Source organism: Pelodiscus sinensis, chromosome 3, assembly GCF_052426305.1.
Source record: "Pelodiscus sinensis isolate ZL-2025 chromosome 3, ASM5242630v1, whole genome shotgun sequence".
Classification (NCBI taxonomy): Eukaryota; Metazoa; Chordata; order Testudines; family Trionychidae; genus Pelodiscus; species Pelodiscus sinensis.
Window position 1 is genome coordinate 91329014 of NC_143054.1, and position 25246 is coordinate 91354259.

Sequence of the window (25246 nt, forward strand, 5' to 3'; positions counted from 1 at the left end):
CGAGACTTCTTTACTTCCCCAGTGATTTTGTGGTATCTGGATGATGCAGCTTGTTCCTGGCCTCTTGTTTTTGCTTGGTTGACTTGTTGTTTAAGTGCCTTCCATTCTTCAATCATTCTCCATGTCTGATTTGTGATCCATTCCTTCCGGTTAATGGAAGGTCACCCTAATACCACATCACAGGTTTCCACTACTGCTTCCTTCATTAAGCTCCAGACTCCCTCTGCAGTTTGTTCTGCTCCTTCCTTGCTTTGGAGTGCCTCAAAGTGGTTGCTCAAGGTAATCTGGAAGGCTTCTTTCATTTCTTGTAGCCTCAGCTTCTCCACATCGAATCTGGTTCTTGTGCTGGGCTGTCATTTTCTTGCCACAAGTTTCATTTTAAGGTTAGCAACTACTAAATGGTGGTCTGATCTGATGTCTGCTCTGCGCCTGGCACGTACATCTTCCAGAGATCTTCATAATCTCCTTTGGACTGCAAAGTGTTCGATTTGGTTTTGTGTATGACTGTCAGGTGATACCCAGGTTACTTTATGGCAATTTTTGTGTGGAAAGTGTGCCTCCAAATTCTTTAAAGGCACACATGTCCGCAAGGAGTTCACCATTTTCATTCATCTGGCCTAAACCGTGTGTTCCCATTTCTTTTTCCCTACAGGTGTTGTCACTGCCTACCTTGGCATTCATGTCTCCCATCAGGATCAGCATATTGCATCTAGGTATCTTGTCAAGCACCAGTTGCAGTTGTATATAAAACTCTTATTTCTCTTCTTCCACTGCATTAGTTGGGGCATAGCACATTATGATGGTAACCTTCTGAAACTGGGATTCAAATCTGGCTCTGATCAGATGCTCTGATACTGGCTCCCACTCTATCAGACTTCTGGCAGCATCTTTGGACAACAGAAGAGCTACTCCTGCTTCATGGATGTCATCTTACTTCTCTTTTCCTGAATATAGTAAGGTCTTTCCTGACTTCAGCCTAGTCTCTCCAAAGGTATTCCATCTGACCTCACAAATGCCTAGGATGGAGAGTTTGTACACTTGCATTTCTTCTGCCACTTGTGCACAACTCCCTTGTTCTCTCAGCGTTCTTACATTCCAGATGCCAATCATCATGCATTTCTTATGTGAAAGCAGCTTACTCCCCAGGGGCATCTGGGGTCGGCTACAGTACAGTGACGTGAAATTTATAAGTAGTAAGCTTTAAAAAACCCTGTTTTTGAGTAACTGCTTTAAAGAGATGACATGACTTCAGCCTTCCAGAAGGTGAAATGGATCCCCTAAAATGGACCCAAGAAATTTACTTGGGCCACTCAGATGAAAACTGAGAGTATGTCTACACTACAAAATTAGTTCAAACTAACGGACGTTATTTCGAACTAACTTTCATAGGTGCTACACTAGCGCTCCGTTAGTTCGAATTTAATTCGAACTAACGGAGAGCTTAGTTCGAACTAGGTAATCCTCATTCCACAAGGATTAAGCCTAGTTCGAATTTACTAGTTCGAATTAAGGGCTGTGTAGACCCTTAATTCGAACTAGTGGGAGGCTAGCCCTCCCCAGGTTTCCCTGGTGGCCACTCCGGCCAACACCAGGGAAACTCGTCTGCCCCCCTCCCGGCCCCGGACCCCTTAAAGGGGCACGGGCTGGCTACGGTGCCTGTGCCAGGTGCAAGCCTGCCAGCACCCAGCCAGCAGACCCTGCACCTGGCACGGATCGAGCCACCCACCCGATGTGCCCCAGCCCTCCCCCTCTTCCCGGGGCCAGGCTGGCGGGCACCCACCTGGGCTAGTGCGGACATCGTGGACCTCGACCACGATCTCCACACTAGGCACAGGAAAGTGGCCGGCTAGGGCAGGAGAGCTGCCAGCCTGGCCACCCAGGAGCAGGTGTGCATGAAAATCAAGCTTACAATGGCCGTACTAGGTCAGACCAAAGGTCCATCTAGCCCAGTAGCCTGTCTGCCGACAGCGACCAACCCTAGGGACCCTGGAGGGGATGGACCGAAGACAGTGACCAAGCCATTTGTCTCGTGCCATCTCTCTCCAGCCTTCCACAAACCTTGGGCAGGGACACCACTCCTACCCCCTGGCTAATACCACTCCCTGGACCCAACCTCCATGACTTGATCTCACGTCCCTTTAAACTCTGTTCTAGTTCTAGCCTTCACAGCCTCCTGCAGCAAGGAGTTCCACAGGTTGACTCTTTGCTTTGTGAAGAACAACTTTCTGTTACTAGTTTGAAGCCTGCTACCCATTCCTTTCCTTTGGTGTCCTCTAGTCCTTCTTTATGGGGGTTGGGACCCTTTAAGCGCAGCCCTCGGCTAGCCTCAGACAGCATCTCCACGCTCTAAGTCCTCCTCTGATGCCCTGCCGGCACTGCTTCCAGCCATCCTTAAGCCCAGTTCAGGGTCCACTTAATGTGGACATGCTCGTTCGAATTAGCAAAACGCTAATTCGAACTAGTTTTTAGTTTTAGATGCGTTAGTTCGAATTAGCTTAGTTCGAATTAACTAATTCGAACTAAATTAGTTCGAATTAACGCTGTAGTGTAGACATACCCTACGTACTTAAACATTTCCAAAATCACCACATGTATACTCGAGATTGTCTTCAACAACAGCCAGTAACAACTCTTCATACATTTTAATTATATGTGGGTGTTCTGGGATATCAGTGACACTGTGGCTTCAGAGCAAGAGAGTTGGTGAAAAATCTGAAGATAGCAGTCAACCTATAAGGTTTGGGAAACGGTTACTGATGGAAATTTAGCATTTTGTTCATCACGGATTATTTATATATGCCCTCTATCCTGGGCACCCACCATGGATTATAACCAACCAATGTGTCAGGGTGACCAATTTTCCAAAACTACTTAGCTGAAATTATGTTGTAACTAACTTATATTTAACAATTATTTTGTAGCAGTGCAGGATTAGCCAAATCCCTTTTGCAGTATTTATATGAATAAGTATTGTTAGGGCAAGTATAACAGGATGGCTCCCTTACATATAATCTTCTAAGGTATATTTCTTAGGGTATGTCTAGACTGCATCCCTCTGTTGGCAGAGGGATGCAGATTAGGCTGGTCGACACTGCAAATGAAGCAGAGATTTAAATATCCCATGCTTAATTTGCATAAAAATGGCTGCTGTTTTTGCCAACTCAGCACATTGTCAGCAAAAAGCAGCAGTCTAGAAGGGGATCTGTCGAGAAAGAAAGCCTTTTTCGACAGATCCCTTATGCCTCCTGCAGGGAGGTTTACAGGATCTGTCAAAAAAGGCTTTTTTTCCTCGACAGAGCCTCCTCTAGACTGCTGCTTTTTGCTGACAAAGTGCTGAGTCGGCAAAATGCGACTGCCATTTTTATGCAAATTAGGTATGTGGGATATTTAAATCCCTGCCTCATTTGCAATGTCAACCTACCTAATCTGCATCCCTCTGTTGGCAGAGGGATGCAGTCTAGACATACCCTTAGTGTGCAAGCAAAGGCTCAGTCTTGGAAAGACATGCTGCATAGTAGTGTTATTTTTGTTATGCAAGGCTCTGGAAAGAAGCAATTGTGCAAATGGCAGGAAGGTTCTGTCTTGGTTTCTCATTGGAATTAGTCTTGAATAGCTTGGGGCTATAGTTTCTGGAAGAAGGGATTTCCTTGCTTACTCTTTCACCATTTCTCTTCCTGTGTAAAGGAACAAGTAACACCTATCATATACTCAAACTTTGTGACACAGATTTCTCCTCCTTGGCAAGTCAACCTGCAAGGCCACAATACAGCAAGGCAATATTACTACATATTGCAAACTCTATAGTCATGTGCTATATGTTGTTGTCACTGGGGCAGATGAATTACTGCTAGAAAAGGCAGCTGCTGTTTTCTCTCTGTACCGTGGAGGATATTTACTCTGAAGCGGTCAGGCAATGTTTCCAGCACTACTCGCCTTTCATATTCCACTGGGCCAAAACAATTTAGTTTCTGCCAAGGGTTCCATAGAAACCTCCCCACCAAAGGCTGCAGCAGGCTACACAGAATCAATGCATCCTCAGAGTAGACCTATGCAAAGTGTTTGTTGCAAGTTGTTGAGCGACCCCAAACAGCAAAAGATCCTGGTCTGGATTTACAGATCTGTGGGGACAGCAGACAAGATTCACTGTTTCCTATGGTTTGACTGAGTTTTACATTGAAGTTGAGAGTTTGTTTAAATCTAGTCTAACCTCAAAATGAAACTCAGGAGTGAGAGCCCACAAAGGCTGAAATGAAAGAAAATGGCCTAAATGTACAACAGGTATAAACCGATCCTAGTATCAGCTTCAAAGTTTACTAAAATGTAAGGACAGACAAAATATGCAAATATATATTTAAATAAAGTTGGGATGGATTAAGTGGAGTCTAGTAAGTCTCAGGATTGGGATAGAAAGTCTCAGTCTAACTTTAGTTATTTCTTAATTTTAACTTGGTCAAAGTTTCTATTGATTTCCATCAGAATTTGCAAGATTAAGGACTATATAAAGGACTGCAGGATTTGATTCTTAAGCTTTCAGTGAATTTCAGTTTTGCTTCATTCTTCCCACACACTTTTTAGTTTGATACAATATAAAACCAAGAATTTAAATGCAAGTACTTTTTTGATTGAATGATCTCAGTAGTTATATTTGTGGGCAAAAACAATGAGGAGTCAGCCCAATGGCACCTTAAATATTAACAGATTTATTTGGGCATAAGCTTTCATGGTTAAAAACCCACTCGGCCAGATGTACTGGAGTGGAAATTACTACTCTGCCCTAGGTCAGTTGGTATTCTAGACCTTACAAGACAATGCTGGCAACTAATTCTATAGTAAACTATCTAAAGACAGCTAGACAAAAGTATGAGACTTATTCAGAGGATAAAGGATGAAAAATATATGTACAGGTGAATCACAGTTTGTAACTCCAGTTATAAAAGCTTTTCAGGGTATCCAGCTTGACTCTGGGGATCTTAGCTTTTCATCTACTATACTTCCCTGAAAAGCTACATCTACACTGCGGATACCAGAGGTATACCGAAATAGCTTTCCGTGTCTTAAGAGCAAGCCCATTATATCAAAATATAACAGGCTTGCTATTCTGACATCCCTGTAAACCTCATTGCATGAGGGATAAGGGATGTTTCTGAATAGCGCAAATTGTGTACTTATTTCAAGGGAAGGGTGCTGTGTAGACACACCCTAAGAGTCCCAAGCAGTTCAGAGATGAAGGTTCTTTCTTTGGAGTCATTCTTAGTTACAAGCATATTTGGTCCAAACACTGGCACCTCCTTGAGTATGTTATAAATCAGAGCCCACAATTACACCAGTGTCTGTATAACATGAGCCATCAGAGGTACAGATTCCTATGGGCAGATCATCAATTAGTAAGGTCAGTCATGAACCTGCAACTTACTTCACCACACCACAAACATCCAAAGACTAAGCAAAAGTGGCACAGTGTCAAGGCAATTCAAGACCAAGCCAGCTGCAAGATGTACTAGCAACACCTGTCTGAGAAGCTCCACCTTCCTCAAGGACAACACAGCCATTAAACAATGCTGGAAGGAACACTGAGAGCCTACTATACCATTAATCCAGTGACTCTGAATAAATCAAATTGATTCCACAGCACTCAGCAGTGGAACACCTTGCTGATCCCCCATCTTCTGCAGAAGCTCGGCATGCCATCACCCAAATAAAAACAAAATCGCAAGGCACCAGACACAGACAGCATCTCAGCTGAAGTTTCTAAAGCTGATAGAACAATGTTGCAGCACAAACTTTGCCAACTCCACAAAATTCTGCAACTGGAGCAATATCTTGTTCCTCTGGGTTACTCCCTACCTCAGCTTCCAGTGCCAAAGTCCAAGGTTCTCTGGGTCATTGGCTGGTGAAGCTCCCTACGACTTATTGCCCTTGTGGGCAGCTGGGTATCAGCCTGGGTTTCAGCACACCTGGCCTCCATGATCCAGGCACCAGCAGCTCCTGGGAGGGAGCCTGTAACACATCCTCTCCCCTCAGCATCAGCACAGACTGAGCTGAGCTGCTCCCTTTATACTGTGGTTCCAGGTGGAGCATGCCCAGCAGGGACAAAGAAATGGCTTGTGCAGCTCACAATAGGAGTTAACCTCTTCCTGTTCAGTGAGGGCCAGGTATATCCTATCACAGTCTCTTAAGGACAGGCATGAGGAAAGGTTTAGATATCTATTTTCAAAACATCCTGGGCTAAACTTGTCCTGGATGTTGTGGCATGTCACATAAACTAAGCCATATTTATCGGTGACAAATGTTGTCATGTTTTTTTAGAATATGCACTAGCAGTTTTAAATATATTTTGAATAACTGTAGCACCTTTTGTCCAAGAATGTGTATTTATTTGTTAGTTACATATTTAGTCATTCTTTGTTTTACACAAAATTTCCTAGTTATTTTTTGAAACCTGAACAGATGAGACAGATGCTCTTTATTCCTCATCCCTATTTTCTTTTAACTATGAAATTATCCACAGGGTGGGATGGTGGTGGTAGTGGTGGTGGTTCTTGTTTAAACCAGATAAATATAGCATTTAGATATTCTGAGCTGCAATCCCAAATGCTGAGAAGCAGATTGTTCATATCTGAAACAAGGTCTCATAAACCCTATTTTTACCATTAGGGCAAAGTGAAGAAAGTTATCTCAGGCACATACATGCCAAAGCTTGAAGCTCTTTGGATCTAGAGTTTTGGTTGGGTCCATTATAAAAATAGAAACCTGAATTTTGTTGTTGACCTAGATTCAGACTTCTACAAAATGTGGGTTTGAGCCTGTTTCTATATACTGTATTCCAAAATGTGTGTTCTGGAATCTGTTTCTAAAATATAATCCCTCAGTTTGACTCTCTAATAGGACTCAAGTGAATATTTTTGCCCTTTGCAAGCTAAAAACTAATTCTGAAATCTGCATATTTATTACGTTTTATTTCTATATTTTAGGGTGTTATTGTTATTGTTCTATATTTTAGGGTGTAATGTTATTGTATTACATTAGTAGGTGGAAATGCTAACAGCCTAACTGCGGTTCATTTCTGTATCACTTTGTGACTATTTGCCATTCTCACAAGAGAAAAATCACATTGAAAATATGACCTCTATATTCCATTCCTAAACACAAACAAAACATAGGATAAACTCATGTTATGTACAATTTATTATTACTGAAAAATAAACATCTGACCACAATGAGAAAAGGAGTTGCATATGTTGGGATCCTATAAGGAAACTGAACTCTACCCACTGCTGGAAAAATGTTTCAAAAGAGAAAACTCACCAAGTGGTAAAAATGTCCTTGGTATCATTACTATGGACTGTCAGAAATTTAAATGAGAAATACTATTTTTGGTTTGTTATTTAATAAAAGCTTAGAAATTAGATAGACAGACAGATGACTCTTTACTACAATATACTTCACACAGTGGTTGATACAGCATGTCTTGTTGGATGCCTTAAAATTAGGTTGCAAAACAAGATTTAAATTTGGTACAAAATCTTTAAGATCATTTATAGTATATATAAAAGTCACAGGATCTTTATAAAGTTTTGCATATTCTCTAAGAGCCTGATCAAGTTTGAGCCTACTGAAGTCAATGAAAGATTCACATTAACTTAAGTTGAATGAGTCCCAAGAAGTGAATTGATTTCTGAACTTAAAGCTCTGGCTTTTCCAGAACGCCAGCTACATAAACACATACAAAGATGCGAGAACAAATATCTCTGCTGTCTGTAAAGGGATATAAGAAGTTAATATATAGAAAACATACATGAAAATCTTTGTACGGTGAAGTATTATTGAACCGAACATTGAACCATGTTTGCTGAATAAGAGTAATACAATAGACATTTAGTCGCAAATTGACATGGAATGGATTTGAATGGTGCCTCTAGGAGAAAAGCCTACTGCTGATTTCCTGAGCAATCAAGCTCCACTATGGGTAACTCGGGGGGAAAAAAAATGGGTCTCTATTTCTGAAGTTACCCTTTGGAAATCCTCCCTTTGAAGCTACTAAGAAAACTTTGAAAATCCCTTTGTCTAAACCGTTTCCATAAGAACTTTGTGTAAGACAGGCGAACTTTTCCTTCCTTAACTTTTAAGACTCTAGTACATATTAACATGTCTTCTTTCATTGTAGTTCTCAAAGCCTTTTACTGTAGTCTGTGGCATGGCACTCTGCCACTAAGCATTCCAATGTCAGACACCAGTTTGGCACACAGACCCCGGCTGTCATCTTGTCTATTGGGAGAGACAGATAATGTACTACATGCTCCCAGTGCAGGCTTCTGTTCAAAATGGGTTTCTAAGCCCCAGGTACCCATATGTTAAAAGATATGAAAAGCTTCATACTACAGTGAATTTTAAGAAGAGAGAAACTCGTGAAGCGTAAAACAACTCCAGATTCAATCTATTACTGAGGATAGATAAGCAAGCTATTTAATCTACTATGTATTTTAGAGAGTTTCTCTGTTTGTTCATTAATTCTTCCTTAACAGTAATAGTTAGGACCACCAAATTCAGTAGACAGCTTCCTCTTCTCAGAGCTTAAAGCAACAAAGATTAATTAAGTTGTACCAGGGAAATGAGATTGCTTCTCATAAAACCAAGCAGAAAATGGATAGAATCACCAAATTAAAGTAAAATTGACAGAACCGAGTGAACATTGATAGCAACTGAACCAAGATGAGCCAGAAAAATAAGATAGAACCTGGAATAGGATTACTTTTCAATAAACCTTACAGAAAAGAAATAAAATGGAGAAAATAAAACGGAGTGCTCTGTTTTGGCACAGCTAAATCAATGCTTACCGTTTGAAAATTAGAATAAAATGTTATTGGAAACCAAATGGACTGTAGCCCTTTTTTGTTAAAAGCAAGTGTAACTGTCACCAGGTGGCTTCAAACCTGGGAGCTCTGGAGCTTAGTCTAGGAGGCGCTACAGCTTGCACTATAAAGCCAGCTGGAACTTAGCTTAGGCTGTAGAGCTCACCCATTCTTATCTCTTACTGTAAGTGGTCTAAGTGCCACTACATGGGTCAGTGAACTAAACCCACTAGAAGCATGTGTTACAATAGCCAATGATAAGAGTTTATAGGGTTGAAGGGAAAAAAACCCACACTTGATAGTAAATTCTTTTAAAATGGGAATTCCAACAAAATTAAATGGAAAAATAATAATAATCCCTTTCTAAGAAATACAAAATGAACTTCATAAACATAACACTGTATTTTTGAAAAATATTGTCATTTAAATAAAGCATGGACATTTTCCTTTTATTTAAAAAAATTGAGTTAAGGAGCCAAACAACTTTGGTAAATCTGCTAATAAAGAATAATGATAGTAAAATCTGCTGCCTCTCACCCAACATGTTGTAGAGGTATGAAAATATCCACAGCGACCTAGGAAACCATACCTGGCATTCATGCTTAATATTCCCAGAAGGCAACACTTTATATGCCACTGTTCCAGATTTCTGAGAGTTGCTTGACTTCATTCAAAGCTCTAGGTGTCTCTTTGTAGAATTATCTTGTAACAACAATTGGTCCTGGTCTGGACTTCTTACTCTGACACAACCTTCAGTGAAAGCAGTTAATGAAGTTTTTGTCTATGTAAGCAATTTGGGTTTGGGCATAATAATTAACATTATTAACAGAATTTAGTGTTCAGAATCGAAGTCCTGCTCTCCTATTATCTTCCGGTTTTATTAACTGCTATGCAGAGATCAACATGGTACATTCAAACATTACACTGTTATCTCTGGCAACATATATATTAATATTTCAGCATATAAAAAGTTAGTTACTTCATTCTCCCTTTATATTTTTACTATGTGATGTCCTAAATCCAATGGGCAGAATTATTTTAACTAATTTCAGCCTAAAACTTTGAGGCTGCGTCTAGACTGGCAAGTATTTCCACAAAAGCAGGCGCTTTTGCACAAAAACTTGCCAGCTGTCTACACTGGCCACTTGATTTTGCACAAAAGCACTGACATTCTACTGTCCGAAATCAGTGCTTTTTGAGCAAATGCTTTGACGTTCCCGTTTGGGCAAAAGCCCTTTTCCGGAAATGTTTTTGCACAAGAGGGCCAGTGTAGACAGCTAAAAACTGTTTTGTGCAAAAAAGCCCCGATGGCGAAAATGGTGATCGGGGCTTTCTTGTGTAAAACCGCGTCTAGATTTTGTGTAAAAGCGTCCGTGCCAATCTAGATTCTCTTTTCTGCAAATGCTTTTAATGAAAAACTTGTCCGATAAAAGCATTTGCGGAAAATCATGCCAGTCTAGATGTAGCCTGAGAGTTCTAAATGTCAATTTGAACTGTATTGAGTTTCCATTGTGCTATGGAAGGATTGAGATGAAAGGGAAAGAGGAAAATTCTAATGAAAAGGGCCTGTGTATGTGTCTATGTAATGTACATATAATACATACATTTTATATGGGGCACCCACTCATGTTTTCCCCTCCTAATACAGTGATCTATGTGTTTTTCACATCAGACTGGAATATTGTAACACTATTTCTGCAACTGAAGGTGGCAGCAATGCAGAGGCTCCACATTATGTAGAATCTAGAAACATACCTCTTGAGTTGGACAGGCCTCCATGAGCACATCCTCACAATGCTGCAGTCTGTTTCTGTTGCAAGCTCAAGGCCTTTCTCCGAAAACCTCATGAGCTCAGTACACAGGGACATTAATGATCACTTCTCCATTCACAATAAACCAACACATCTATGCTCCCCTGGGATTATGCAGCTCATAAAACCCCAGGTTGAGGCACATGAGAACTAGAGACCACTCTCACTTGATGGCATTTGGCGGTTGTAGGAAATGCCAAAAGAATGAGGTTAATCCAGTGTTCACCAATAGCAGGGCACACCACAAAACCTTCATCTTCATGACGTTTTCCTGCCATGGCCAGAATATTAAAAATGCAAAATAAGTGAGAGAGAGAGAAATATTCCAAGCACAGCTTCCTACAATAGGGAAGGGAGAACATAACAGGCTACAAAGTGCACAAAGTACCTGATCCATAGCCCATTGAAATCATAACAGTGCTTTCCTTTGTCTTCAGCAGCTTCTGTCTCAGGCCCTAAGCACCTTATTATGAGATCTAATTTATGTGAAGAATAATTACAAAGCCTCACACTCCACGAGGATCAATCCTCCTTCACAATAAATAACTAACAAAGGGCAAGGAGCTGTTTGCAATTCATGACCAACTGTGTTAAGGAACGGAGGTCATTTATTGCCTGACCCTGCAACACTGAAGTGGGTGGAGGTTTTGCCATTGACTCCACTGATAACAAGATCAGGCCTTTACTTCCAGGATATGCCCTATCCATCAGTCGTGACTGACTAAATAATATTGTACTAGGGAAAAAACATGTTAAATTAAATCCTTTGGACAGGAGGGAAGGACACTGCATAAAGCTGGGATAATGGAGTTCCATTTTAGCCACAGCACATTTGCTTTTTAGTGGAAGAACATTCCTGCAGCATGAGCACTCACAGCCCAAGAAGCACATACAAAAGTCTATATTTAAAAAGACGTGGGAGACTAAAATCAGGAAATACAAAATGAGGATGTATTGATCTGCGCTTAACATACGTTGCTCTGAGAAAACAAGATTCATGTGCTGTTACAATTTGCTGCATTTGTCTGCTGGCAGCTCGGCATTAACCCTACATAAATGCCATTTTTTCATATTCAATTTCCTTATTTTACTAAATGCCAAAGAAAATGAAGTTTTGCAGAAAAAACCCCCAGGATAGCAGACAAGCAAGCAACAATCATCACTCAAACGCTTATTACTAGAATATAAGAAACTATTCTGTCTTTTGGTTATTCAGGTATTTTTTTTGTATATCAAAATCAAAATTTCAGCTGAGTTTCCATTATAAACTTAGATCTTCCCCAGCTATTTAAAAATCTGCAAAGGAATATTGTCCTTAAAAATGACAGGTTAGGAAGAGTGTGTCTTAGACACAGACCTATCAAACATACAATAGAAGTTGTAGTATAGTTTTAGCGTTGTGTATTTTTAGTGACACTGGTGTATGCTATGTGCTGCCCATAGTGATATGTAATGTCATAAGATAGCCTGCTGTCTAGAAAACTTTACCCATGTACACCTAAAAAAACTTAAATGATGAATGGTCCTTCAGCACATTAGAGAATAACAAATATGTAGATAGTATCATGAGCTATCATGGGCACAATCCACTTCTTCAGAAACTTAAGTTTTTTTCATTTACAGACTAACACGGCTATCCCTCAGATTTATTGTACACTTAAGTACTTCAAGAAACCAACCACTCTGCAGCACAGTATTACTACTGGATTGGATACTATTTTATACTTGATATTTTATACTGGAATACCATTTGATATTTTATTCATTTTATCATATTCTTAGAAAATTGGTATTCCATTGAGATATAGAACTCTTAGTTAATTAGAATATTTGATTAACTGGCATCCCTCCATTCCCCCAACATGCTGGATAACAAAGCTTTTACTGTCTCAAGATTTAAAAACCAGACTTAGAGAGGGATTGTAACACCAACTGGGAGAGGGGTCCTGCCACCTAGAGCCTGAGGCCGTGTGGTCACTGCCAGAGCAAGCATGTCCAACCTGCAGCCCCCCCTGCAGCACAGCCAGGGCCTGAGAAAGAGCCCTGGGACTTATAACAGACTTAACTGTCCTTACACTCTACAGACTGCTGCTTGTGATGTCCCCGTGCTACAGAGAAGGACTATGTGTTCTCTTTTAACCTTTTTCATTTTTTTCCTTATTCTTTTCTTTTTAATCAATTATTTAATAAATTGTATTTGCTTTGAACTGTATGAAATGATCACTGGGTCAAGAAAGCATCCAGTGTGCAGAGAGCACCCCGGAGTGGGGACACTAACCCCTACCCCAAGTGACTACAAGGTCGGGGATTAAGCCCCAGAAAACCTGGGCCCAGCCTTGTTGGGATTTCGAGGACTCTGCTACTCAGGAGAGTGGAAGGGGAGCCCTCAGGGGCAGGGAGGCCTTTGGGTAAAAGAAGAGGGAGCAGGGACTCAGATCGTTTTGCTGGTCCATTTTACCAGGGTAGTATAGAAGCCAGGAAAGTTCCCCACAATAACGGGACCATTCCCTCGCTTACAATAGCTTCTGTGGACTCCTTATAGTGCACACTTCAGATGTCGGCAGGAGATGTGTGGGAATGACATGAGGTTATAGGCTAAGGAGATCTGTGGAGAAGGAAGGCATAGAAGGTGCCAGAAGAAAACGGGCCCATGGAGAAGGGGGTCAATAGGATGGGTCTAAGTAGATTTGATGACTCCCTTGCTGCCCTTGTCTCCCATTCATGCACACACTCACTAACTATAGAAGCTCATGGAGGTTCGTAAACAGCTTCACCCAATAGGAGCCTTATTAGGTTTACCACTCTCCCCCAAATGCACAGCTTTTAAAATATATAAAATCAGAGGAATTTCTATTTTTAATTCATTATCCAGAGTGTGGCTGGGAAAATACCTCCAGGCATTTAAAATATATACTTAAAATATAGCTTCTGTATACAAGAAAGCACTCTAGTGGCACTGCAAAATAAGACAAGGGGAAAATTCTAAGCCAAAAACCTCTGCCTCTTCTTTCCCCATCCTCTATCTTGCTACCGGTTCTCTGTGTGTTGCCCCAAGCCCATATGCAGGGGCGTACCAAGGGTGCAAAAGTCCCACCCCCACCCCCCATTGGACTGATTCTGGCTGGCTGGGGGAAGGCAAGAGCAGTGCATTGCCATAGCCTCCCTCCCCTGTGCTCCAACCAGCTGGGGGAAGGCTAGGGCATTGCACTCCCGAGCCTTCCCCACCCCAACAAAACCCTGGGCCAGTCCAGGGAAGGCTGGGGCTGATTTCCCACCCCTCTCCCCCAGGAGAGAGTCCAGGGGCAGGGCTGGGCCTTGCTCCTGGGAGGGTGGTGCAAGATCAGCGCCAGCCTTCCCCTGGCTGGCTGGAATACACTTAATTTGGGGGACCATTGGAGAGTGCGTTCACACTCTTGCAGCCCACATTTACAAAAAAGCACGCGTGCACGCGCACGCACACACACAGAGAAATTTATGCATACAGGCCTGTGCCACCTCCAGTTTTCTGCTTCTCCAGTTGTGTGTTCTTTTTTTTCCCCTAATTCCCCTGTGTGTACTTTCACCTCTTCTTCCCTGCAAATTACCTCTCTCCTCCTCCCCCATATACCTCAGCCTCTACTTTTTCTGGAAGGATGTCATTTTGAAGATGACTTTGATGGGAGCAGACTCCAGACCTGGCAAGCGATTTCTGAGCTGAGTGACAATGTCTGTATGTGGAGTTATAAACATGTACTCTGTATGCATGCTGGAAATGTCTCTGTCTATGGTTGAGCAATGGGCAAGGAATGCTCAGCCAATGGATACACTAATAAGCGAGGCTCCACGGACAATAGATCTAAGTGCCAGACATACACCTGAAGGAATGCCTGGCCACTGACCATGTGACTCTCTCCAGCTTGGAAGAGACCAGGGATGGGTATAAAATGACATGTGGCAGCCTCCATTTTGGTCTTCAGCTCAGCTCTTGATACCAGAGGCAGCATTGCAGGGAACTACGAGCCAGAAAGAACTGTGGACCCATCCTGCCATAGGATGTAAACCAGACACTTTGAAGATAGTAGTTATAACATCTCTGCTAAGAGCCCGCATCAAGAACTGCGAGATTCAATGCATGTAATGTATTATCCTTTAACAACCTTACTCTCATGCTTTTCTTTCTTTTAGTAATAAACCTTTAGATTCTAAAGGATTGGCTCAGCGTGATCTTGGAGGCACAGTTATTCATTCTGGGACAGGGATGGATAAGAAGGTAGCAGTTGTCAGTTCTGTCACAGGGACACTATTAATTCTATTCCAACTGCCTAGTTGTCCAGTTTCTGTCTGTGGCACAGATCTTGAATTCCGCCCTTGTACATCATTGAGAAAGCGTCCAGCCACTTTCCCACCAAATGTCCATAGTCTGATAACATCTTGGAATTCCCTTATGGTCTGCATCACCACAAATATTTCATGATGATTGTGGCAATGAAAGGCCATTGTGCTAGCTAATGCTGCCAATGAAAGCTTACAAGTTGTTAGCGGAAGTCAATAGGAATCTTGCCCGTGGAGTAGCTTCAGATTATATATGTCAGACTGTACAAGCATCATGAAGGAAAGGATTTTCACTTGCGTCTGTTAATGCACTTGGATTTTTCATCCGTGTTGGACCTGTGTTCTCCGCCCTACATGAAATAAACTTTTTTTTTTTTTGGATGGTGTTATCTTTACCCCTTCCCCTCTACTTAGTATCATACACGCAAAATTCAATGGGAAAGGACATACTGAGACTGACAGCGATGATGCTTTCTTCAGAACTCACATGGTTTATGTGGAACACGTGTTTACCCAAGTGAGCGGTTTCTCAGGGACATCCAGAGCAGGGGAAAATACAACCGAGCCTCCTTCCTGATAGCAATGTCTAAGTGATTCAACAAAGTAGGTTTAAGAGTCTGTTATCCTTTATAAAGGATAATGGGTGTTTGATACATCTGGGGCAGGCAGGGCTCCAGTCCCACTTATAGCCCAGACCCATCCCCTCTGCTGAGGCCCGCCCTGGGGAGGGAGGGAATCAGGGCAGCACATCCAACATACACTCCCGCTCACATGCACTCCCGAAGCGCTGGGGGAGGGGCAGGTGCACCCATCACCGGAGAGGGAGGAGTCCATGGGGCTCCAGCCTCCCCAGCCGGGAGCACAAGGAGGGCAGGCACGGGGGGGCAACAACACTCCATCCAAGAATGGCTACTGCAGGCAGTCTGGGGGCAGAGTATGGGTAGGACCATGCCAGGCGGTTTGGGAAGGCAAAGCCTTCCCCTGCCTAAGCTACTGGACATCTATGGTAAGGAGAATATTATGGTATCATCTGGTTTAAAGATACAGAGGTGTTGCTCTTTTCCATCTATGATCAGACGTGGGCAACACGAGGGTTTTTTGTTAAAAAAAAATAAAAACCCTGCCTGCTCTAGCAAGGAAAGCAAGGAAGCTTTCGTTGTGAAGGAAAACTGACTGCAATGTCTTAAAGAAACTATTGTAAACAAAAGAAGCAGACAGAAGAACATTTAACAGGAAAATAGCATCCTGACCCTCTGCGGGTGAAATGCTATCAATCAAGTCCAAATTTAGCTCCGACACAGTCCCAAATGAGAAAGCAGCAGCCTGGGCAAGGAAAGCTTAACGCCTGAGAATATTTTTACTGCAGGGTAAGGAAAACAAGCCTAAAGTCAACAAAGGGCGGCCTGTAAAAACAAATAGTGCTGATGAGAACAGTGCTGCCACCAGAAAGCTCATTAGCAGCCAGATGCCGCCACCAGAGCTTTCGGTCTTCTGTTTGCTTGCTGACTACCCCAACTGATACCACAGCCCCTTGGATTCAGCTGCTGCTTCTCTGCCTGTGTTACTAATGAGCACTTACCAATACCCACACAATGCATGCCCTCAATGATGTACAAAATGTTCCCCTGGGCTAGACTGGGCTTTGGTGAGGGGTTAGGTGTGCAATTGGATATATATTGTGTGTGTTTATAGGTAAGTGTGTATAAACACAGATACTCCAGTATATTTTGTGTTGTGTGAGAGAAAGAAGATAAGGATAATTACTATATTTAACATAGATATTGTCCTTACTTTCCTTTGAGATAAAGCATAGGGCAGGGGAAGTCTGGACGTACAATGATTATACCAAACACTGCAGTGACTACCTCAGCTCCCACCAAACATGTACATTTTCAGAAATCATGTGCATTCCAAAGCAAAAGGCTACTACCACCTTTTCATTGACTAATAAGTTCTGTGAAAGCACTCCATTGTGTCCAGACAGTAACTAAACCTTCCATTTCCATCTGTGGTTCTGCATGGTATTCCCCTCCCTCACATACACACATCCCATAATAAGGGAGAAACATGGCCATATTCTGGGGTGGAGCTGGGGTGTCTGATGAATCAGTCAAGAACTATTTTCAGACTTGAGACACAAAAATATAAATACCTAAATCTGATTTTTTTGGTATCACAATGTGGGTATTTAGACACTCAAGTGTCCATTTACACATTTAATTTTGAAATAGGAGCTCTGTGACTGTCATACCAAGTCACAAAGATTTCCTTTTTTGAGACAAGCATACAATGTAGTTTGGCATCTTAAACTGTGATGAAGTGTCAGGTCCTACACAAGAGGTTACAATGTTTCCTTGCTGGCTCACCACCCAATCAGGCCCACAAACAAACAACAACGAGATAAGATATCCTAGGGCCCTGGCATCTTGGAACCCATACACCCATTCCCAGCCATCCTCAATAATCATTCATCTCCACCCACTCATAAAGCATTGCATGGATAAAAAGACGCCATCTGTGTCCACACAATGCAAACATGGCCTGAGGATATCCGCAGATTTGCAAGGCTCTGCCCCTTGGCTTGGTCTAGATTAGCAAACATGTATTAGCTAACCTTGACTTTACTATTACATTTCTCCTAGTGGAGATTCAAAAGGTATTAACTTGTCTTTGAGTTATTCAATGACAATCTTAGACATGTTAGATAAAAACAGAGTTCAATTTTGTGCTGTTTTTTAAATCCCACTGCCTTTAGTAGAGTAGGCTCTACTACTAAATTTATCCTTGATTTTCAGGAAATCTAAGATGGAGAAAAGATGTCTTCACACAAATACACTTGCTGTATCTCTATATATAATATATATATGGGTTCATGCTTTATATGGGGTCATAGTCTGATCTTAGTTATATTGGTTGAAATCCAGAGTCCTACCATGAAAATCAAAGGGGTTATTCTGGATTCAAATACACTTGTTTATTTGTTTAGAATTATGCAATAATAAAAGGGGCACCTATCCAAGAACCTGGACAATACTGCCACAAGTTTAAAAAAAAATCAATACAATTAAATAGGTAAGAGAACAAAAATATAAATGAGATCAGAAGAATTTAACTTGCATCTTTTCAATACACTTGAGGTGAAGTACAGCATATTGAAAGAAGATCACTATGTGCACCAGTTGTTTACTTTTTAGGAAAGAAGTTTATTGTAGCAGACACTATAGCTTAAGAAATACAGGTAAAACTAACTGTCATCAAATACTCAAGCATCTCCATCTATACTTGAGGCAGCACCTTAGATTTTTTTATTATTATTATTCCTGCCTACAACCTGATTTTTTCATTGGTATCAGTTTGATAGATGTTAACATTCTGCAATTAGCAGTAGATTAAAATTAAGAGTCTGATTCCGACCTTATGGAAACTCCTATTTTAATTTTACTATTGACTCCAAGGGGAACAAGAGCAATTTCAAAATGGTATTTCCATACTGGTTCCTTAACTCCACTGCTTGCTTATTTTGTTATTGCAATTGGAACACTGCTAATGTTTGCTGCAGGGACTATTAGGACATCAGAAATGGAGAACGGATAGGGCAATAAAGAGCAAGACCAATTTGTAGGTTTAAAAAGTTCCCATTGTTTTGCATGTATTTTTATAGCATACGAGAGAAAATCCACAAAACCACAGACTTATCAATAAATTTGTTCTGGTACAGAATGTTTTTCCAATTTTCCACAAGACAGTAGAATCACCTGAATATTCATCTTGCTCCTATAGTTTAGCTAGTCTCCAGTCAAACTACCATCAGTCTCTCTCTTTTTTTTCTGAAAGCAACCTCAGCTACTGAAAAACCATCCAAAGTTGACAAAGAGAAACTTCTCCACATTATTACTGAGAAGAATTTGGGGAAACCATAGACCGCATCAGATTGAATGTTTAGTGTAAGGGGCATTTTAAAAAGAATCACAGTTGAAATTACACACGAAATGGCTTTGTCTTGGTTGGTATACCTACAGAGTTTTTTCAGAAAAATGACATTTTCCCAAAAACTTCACTTACATCCACACTGCAATTGCGTTCTTTCACAAGAAAAGAATAGAAAGAACAGAGGGGTTTTTCCAACATTGGTAAACCTCTTTCTACAAGGAAGAAGCCTTTTTCCGAAAGCTCTTTCGGAAAAAGGCATGTGTAGACGGGGAAGAGGGAGTTCTTTTGCAAGAAGAGGAAAAAGCACAGGTGTCCTAGTGGCCACTCCGTCCATAGCAATCACAGCTTACATGAGAGATAGAATGTCCACACTGCCATAGCACATCGAAACAGTGATCTGCTTTTCTGAATGGACGCTATCTTTCGAAAAAGCAGATCACTGTTTCGATGCGCTTTGGCAGTGTGGACATTCTTTCGGAAGAAGTTTCTTCAGAAGCTCTTCCAGAAAAGCTTCTTCCGAAAGAAGCCTGCAGTCTAGACATAGATGGTATGTCTAGTGGAAACAATGCCAGCAAAAAGCCTTCCAAAGGTCACAGCTATTTGGCGCTGGTTAAGTGCCTACAGGTAGACATACATCAGGCAGCACTGCATTCCCCCTTTACTTTTACACCTTAACACAGTAGGATAATAAACACGCATAGACTCATCAGAAAAAAGGTCTCTTCCCCCTGCTCCCTTTGGCATATATGGAGATCTGGAAGGAAGATACACAAAAGTATAGAATGGGGTAGTTCAGTTTCCAGGCCTACCAGTGCTTGACTAACTTTTGATACGCTCAACAGGAGTGAATATTGACACTAGCTGTGGTGGTGATTTTATATCTTTAGACACCTACACCTATGCCATGTGGGTGTCAACCTCAGTCGGCCATTCTGATTATCTGGTAGTACAGTGGTAACGGCAAATGACAAACGCTTGGTCCAGGGTAGCAGAGAATCAGGACCAATGAATTTGCTCACTTTACACTGGAGTCCTCTCTCCAAAGATGCCAGATTTTTTAGGTGCTCAGCCAGCCCATCACCTTTCTCTGGAAAACTTCTATCATTTCAGTTCCAACGCAATATTTTGGAAAAAGCATCATTAGAACCTTTCAAATCTCATAGTATTTGGCATACGTTAACTAAACCTCAGAACAGCCCCACATAGGAACAGTTGACACATCTGTAAAATGGATATTGTAACAGAGCCTTAGAAAGTTTAAGTAGCTTACCCAGAGACAAGCCAGGAATAGAACCTATAAGCCCTGGCACCCTGCTTTAGCCACTAGAGGAAACTCCACATGTGGAACCTGAACTATGCAACCGAAGGGTGTGGATGTGTGAAGGGCATTACTTGTATTCAACTCCTGTTACAGGTCAATTATTTCCCCATGTTGTACATCTCCTAAAAATATCCAAACCTTGTGGGCTTTTATAGTTATGTAACTTCATGTCTCTGTTACGCCTTCCCGAGAGGAATGAGGTATGTTGAATTGTTGGCAGTTAAATTGTATTTAAAGACATTTTTATTTTCTGAATCATATTCAGTGTGATGCTTGTTTTAATTATATTTTATGTGAAGTGCCTTAGGATGCATGCATGAAAGCCGGTCCATAAATAAACATGATGTTAAAAATCCACATTTATTTTTCTTGAGTTAATTCCTGCTGCTTTCTTGAAGTGCACAAAAGCGAAGATATATAGTCTCCAGAACACAACCACAAAATGCAGACACCATGCTATTTAAAACAATCCCCTCGCCTAGTCAGTTGTCTGCTGCTGTCTTGATTGTGACATCTTGCCTTTCTGGCATGGAAGGAAAAGATCCACTACTTTATCCTCTAGTATAACTGAAAGGAGCAAGATCTATCTTCTCTACAGAGCCAAGTGAAATAGTGCAAATGGCTGAACTTGTCACACAGACAAGCACTCTCAGAAGGGCTGTAGACACTCCTGATTGTAACTCTAAGTAAACTGACAGCTAGTGAAGAACAGGTGGGTAAATTCAAAATAACCGATCAACTCCTATTCACCATATTCCTAAATGGCTACAGTAGAACTTCTTCTGCAAGGAGATGGTGTTTTACATACTGCTTTGCTTAAGAGGCAAGCATTACCTTATAACACACTTCTGTAACCAGTACAGCAAAAAGGCAATTCTGGTAGCATTTCGGTTGGTGGTAGAGACTGAAAGCCCATTTGTCTTTAGGTTGTCTGAGGTTCACTTGAAGCACGAGGGAGGGGAGCAGATGTAAAAGGCTTACACTTGCTGGGAATGTCACCTGTTGCCTAGCTGAGGGCAAGCACCGCAAGCTGCAGAGGTCAGCTTCTCAAGTGGGATCAAATAAAAATGACAAGCGTAGGCCTGCCCATAAAAGGGCTTCTTTGAGGTCAATAAAAAAGGAATTCATTTTTTCTTCCAAGTTAGACCCCTTGGAACAGGCAAGTATGAGAAAAGGCCTGTGAACAGTTCTTGTTGGAGGGTCGCCAACAGAGGCCGCCCAGCCTTTTTTCACAGGACCTCTAGCTGCCACTGCTAACCCAGAGGCAGCTTCAATTGCAGCTAGCGCTGTGCTGCCTTCAAGGGTTTCATCGTCCCACCCCATGCCCTATACCCCCCAGAGCTGTCTGCTGAGCAGCACATGGCTCTGCCAAACCAGCTGTCTGCTGACTGGATAAAATAATCTAGGATCAAGGACAGGAAACTAGATTCACACAGACAGACACGATGAGAAACTGATGTTTTGTAACAGCCACCCCATTGACTTGCTCTTTTCAGTTCTCCCTTCCTCCCTTCCTGACAAATGAATAAAAACATAGAACATTTTCACCCAGGCCAGATTTACCTTAATAGAGAGAAATTAGCTGCATTTTTTTCTGACAAAAGTGGCATTGTGTTCTCATGTTTGGTTCCCACGAAAACCTGCTCTCTCAGAAAACGCATGGCTGTCCAAATAAACAAACGGGCGTGCTGAAAAGTGTATAACATGAAAAATAATCAGCAAAGGTCAAAGAGTGGGCAGCAGTCATTTGTGTCTCTGGGAAGCAGCAGTGATTTGTTTCATATTCCTTCCCATATGCATCTGTGCTTCAACATTCCTGCTGCCTCTGAATGACTCTTTATACTATTGTTGTATCCCTTGCAAATGGAAATATTATGAGCGACACTTACATCCACTATTGCTTTAAAAATCACCTTTTGTTATATTTCATTAATAGGAACCAAACCTGTAGCTCTTTTGGAGGCTGCTAGCCCAAGTAAAGGCTTCTATGGTATGGTTCATTATGAATTGCAAAGAATGACTAGATCTATTTCAAGCAGAGGTGTCTTGGGTGGTTTAAAGTTATTTTCCTGACAAATATTTAAATGATTTTGCTAACACATGACCAACATGTGGCATCTAAACATTTTGGATTGACTGTATGATTATTATTCTTAGAAGAAGCCTGATTTGACACTGAAAATTAGCCTGAATGGGAAGCTGGGAGAGACACTTCTCTGTTAATTAAAAAATCAAATTTTTCTTTTCGTTACCCAGGTGCCACTTAGTTTATCTGGGCTCCATGGATTCTCAGAGGAACAGCTAAAAAGAATTAAACATGTTTTAAAAGTATATTTGCTATGTGCAAGTGATAGAGGTGGGGGAGGATTTGAAGCCAGCATTCCTTGTTACCCGATTATGCCTGTTGAGATGTTGAGATGCACTTTTAGCTTTCACTGCATTAGGAATAAGGGTGCTCACTCACTCTCTCTTTGTCAACTGTTCTGTGCAAATCAGGAGTCCATGCTACCTGTTGTAAGGAAGACCAGGTGTGGGCTGCAGTTGTAAATTGACAAATTTATTGTCACCATAATCTGCATCACCAGTGGATTCACCCCTAAGCTTTCCCCTTCATGCTGTTTCTGCTAAACATGCATTTCATAAAACCATTGCTAATCCCAAAGTGGATGTTTTCCCCCCTCTCCCCTCATTCTCACCCTGCAGTAGATTTTCAACAGCTAAAAAGCCACCTAGGGAAGGGCAACATTGGGCATTTTAAATTTTCATCTCAACATTTCAGCTGACATGAAGATCTGTGGTAAAATTACATAAAAATAAAGTGGTGAAATTTGACACTTGAAGCCACAGAAAACTTGCACAAGGGATGGGATCTAGGTCACTGACCTGAAAACTTTTTTAAAACTTATGAGGGACCATGCATAGCCCAGTCTTACCTTGTTCAATATGTAACTAATGAACTTGATGGTGGCCTAGCGGAACATCCAGTGGCATCCTTAAGCATCTAGCTTCTTTCTAGCATGCTGTGAGCTCCATGGAGAATGGAGAAAAGCTGCATACAGTTCCCTGCAGAGGATCTTAACAGTATTCTTTGGTGGTTAGTAGAGCAGTTGACAGTGAGATACTCCCCTACACTTCTTATGGTTTCAAGAGGTTTTCTCCATTCTTAGAGCTGATCAACGGAGGGAGGAATCACATGAAAGTTATGATGAAAACAAAATAATTGCCATGACAAATTTCAGATTTTTTTTTAAACTTTTTGACAAAGAAAGAAAACCATGTCACCCAATTCTTGGATTGATGAATTCCCCCCCCCCCCACATCAGGAACCTGAAAACTGAAATGTGTCTGGCCAAAAATTGGGGGGGGATGTCACGTTGGAGAAATTTGCACTTTATTTTAAATGCTTTGAGGATGGCAAGCACTTCCCATCAAAAAAAAGCTGACAAAACTTTCAGTCAGTCCTACTCAGTATATCTGAGCTACTAGTAAATGAGGGTTAAAGTCTTTCTTAAGCTATGCTCGCTGCATGAGCTTTTCAAACTATTAATATGAGCATAACAAAAAGCATGTTAGAGACACAGAACAGTTACTCCCTGACAAAGCCTATAAATATTACTTTCTGATAATTTAAAAGTTTATCTTTTTTTTAAAATGAGTCCATGGTACGTAAAGCCTTTCCTAGAATGAAAAAGGTTCCCGAGAAGCATCAGTCAAACCAGGAAAGGTATATGCTGGCACCATGCTCAAGATACTCGGTTAATGAACAGTTTATGTAGGATCGGGCCCCTCTGATCCCTTTATATTCTACTCTTCTATGCCAAATCATTGGCCTCTGTCTATACCACATTTTTTCTCTTATTCAATGATTCAAAGTCTAAATTCCTCTTCCTGGGTAATTCCCCATCTCTGATATTATTGCTCTCTTTAGCGTAGATCTTCACATTGTTCCCAAACCCAGAAATCTGTGGATCATCCGTAAACCCAAACTAACTTTCGTCCTGTATCTCTCATCTGAAATGCTATTGCTTCCTCTGGAATGTTACAAGAAGGGGGTTTTGTACTGGCCTTTCCTCCACTGAAAGTCTTAGAATCATATAGAATCATAGAATACTAGGACTGGAAGGGACCTCGAGAGGTCATCGAGTCCAGTCCCCTGCCCTCATGGCAGGACCGAATACTGTCTAGACCATCCCTGATAGACATTTATCTAACCTACTCTTAACTATCTCCACAGATGGAGATTCCACAACCTCCCTGGGCAATTTATTCCAGTGTTTGACTACCCTGACAGTTAGGAACATTTTCCTAATGTCCAACCTAAATCTCCCTTGCTGCAGTTTAAGCCCATTGCTTCTTGTTCTATCCTCAGAGACCAAGATGAACAAGTTTTCTCCCTCCTCCTTATGACACCCTTTTAGATATCTGAAAACTGCTATCATGTCCCCCCTCAATCTTCTCTTTTCTAAGCTAAACAAACCTAATTCCTTCAGCCTTCCCTCATAGGTCATGTTCTCTAGACCTTTAATCATTCTCGTTGCTCTTCTCTGGACCCTCTCCAATTTCTCCACATATTTCTTGAAATGCGGTGCCCAGAACTGAACACAATACTCCAATTGAGACCTTAATCATACCTGAATTATCTCCTGTCTTGATTGCTGTAATTCCCTCTTCTGTGGTCTTAAAACCATACTGGCTAGACTTCTGAATGGCCAGAACGCTGCAGTCAGACTACTACCTTGTTCCCGGAAAAAAAGTGATCATGTCCCCTCTATCTTCAGTCAGATTGACTTGCTTCCTGTCCATCTCCCAGTGAGTTCAAATGATCTATTAGTTTTCTAAACTCTCCATTGACTTGCTTCACATTTAATCTAAGTTATTATAATATTAATAGGTGTTCTTTATAGCTCCATCTCTGTACATTGACTTTATTCCATTTATATAAGGATTGCTGTCCCCACTGTCATAGGGTATGTCTACACAGCAGCATTATTTAAGAACAACAAAGAGCATATCTACACTACAAG

At 41.4% G+C, this 25246-nt stretch overlaps 1 pseudogene; it reads right to left on the reverse strand.

Moving 5' to 3' along the window:
- Positions 1–352: 352 nt before the first annotated feature.
- LOC149524675 (protein CFDP2-like) lies at positions 353–1110 on the reverse strand (annotated as a pseudogene).
- Positions 1111–25246: the final 24136 nt, after the last annotated feature.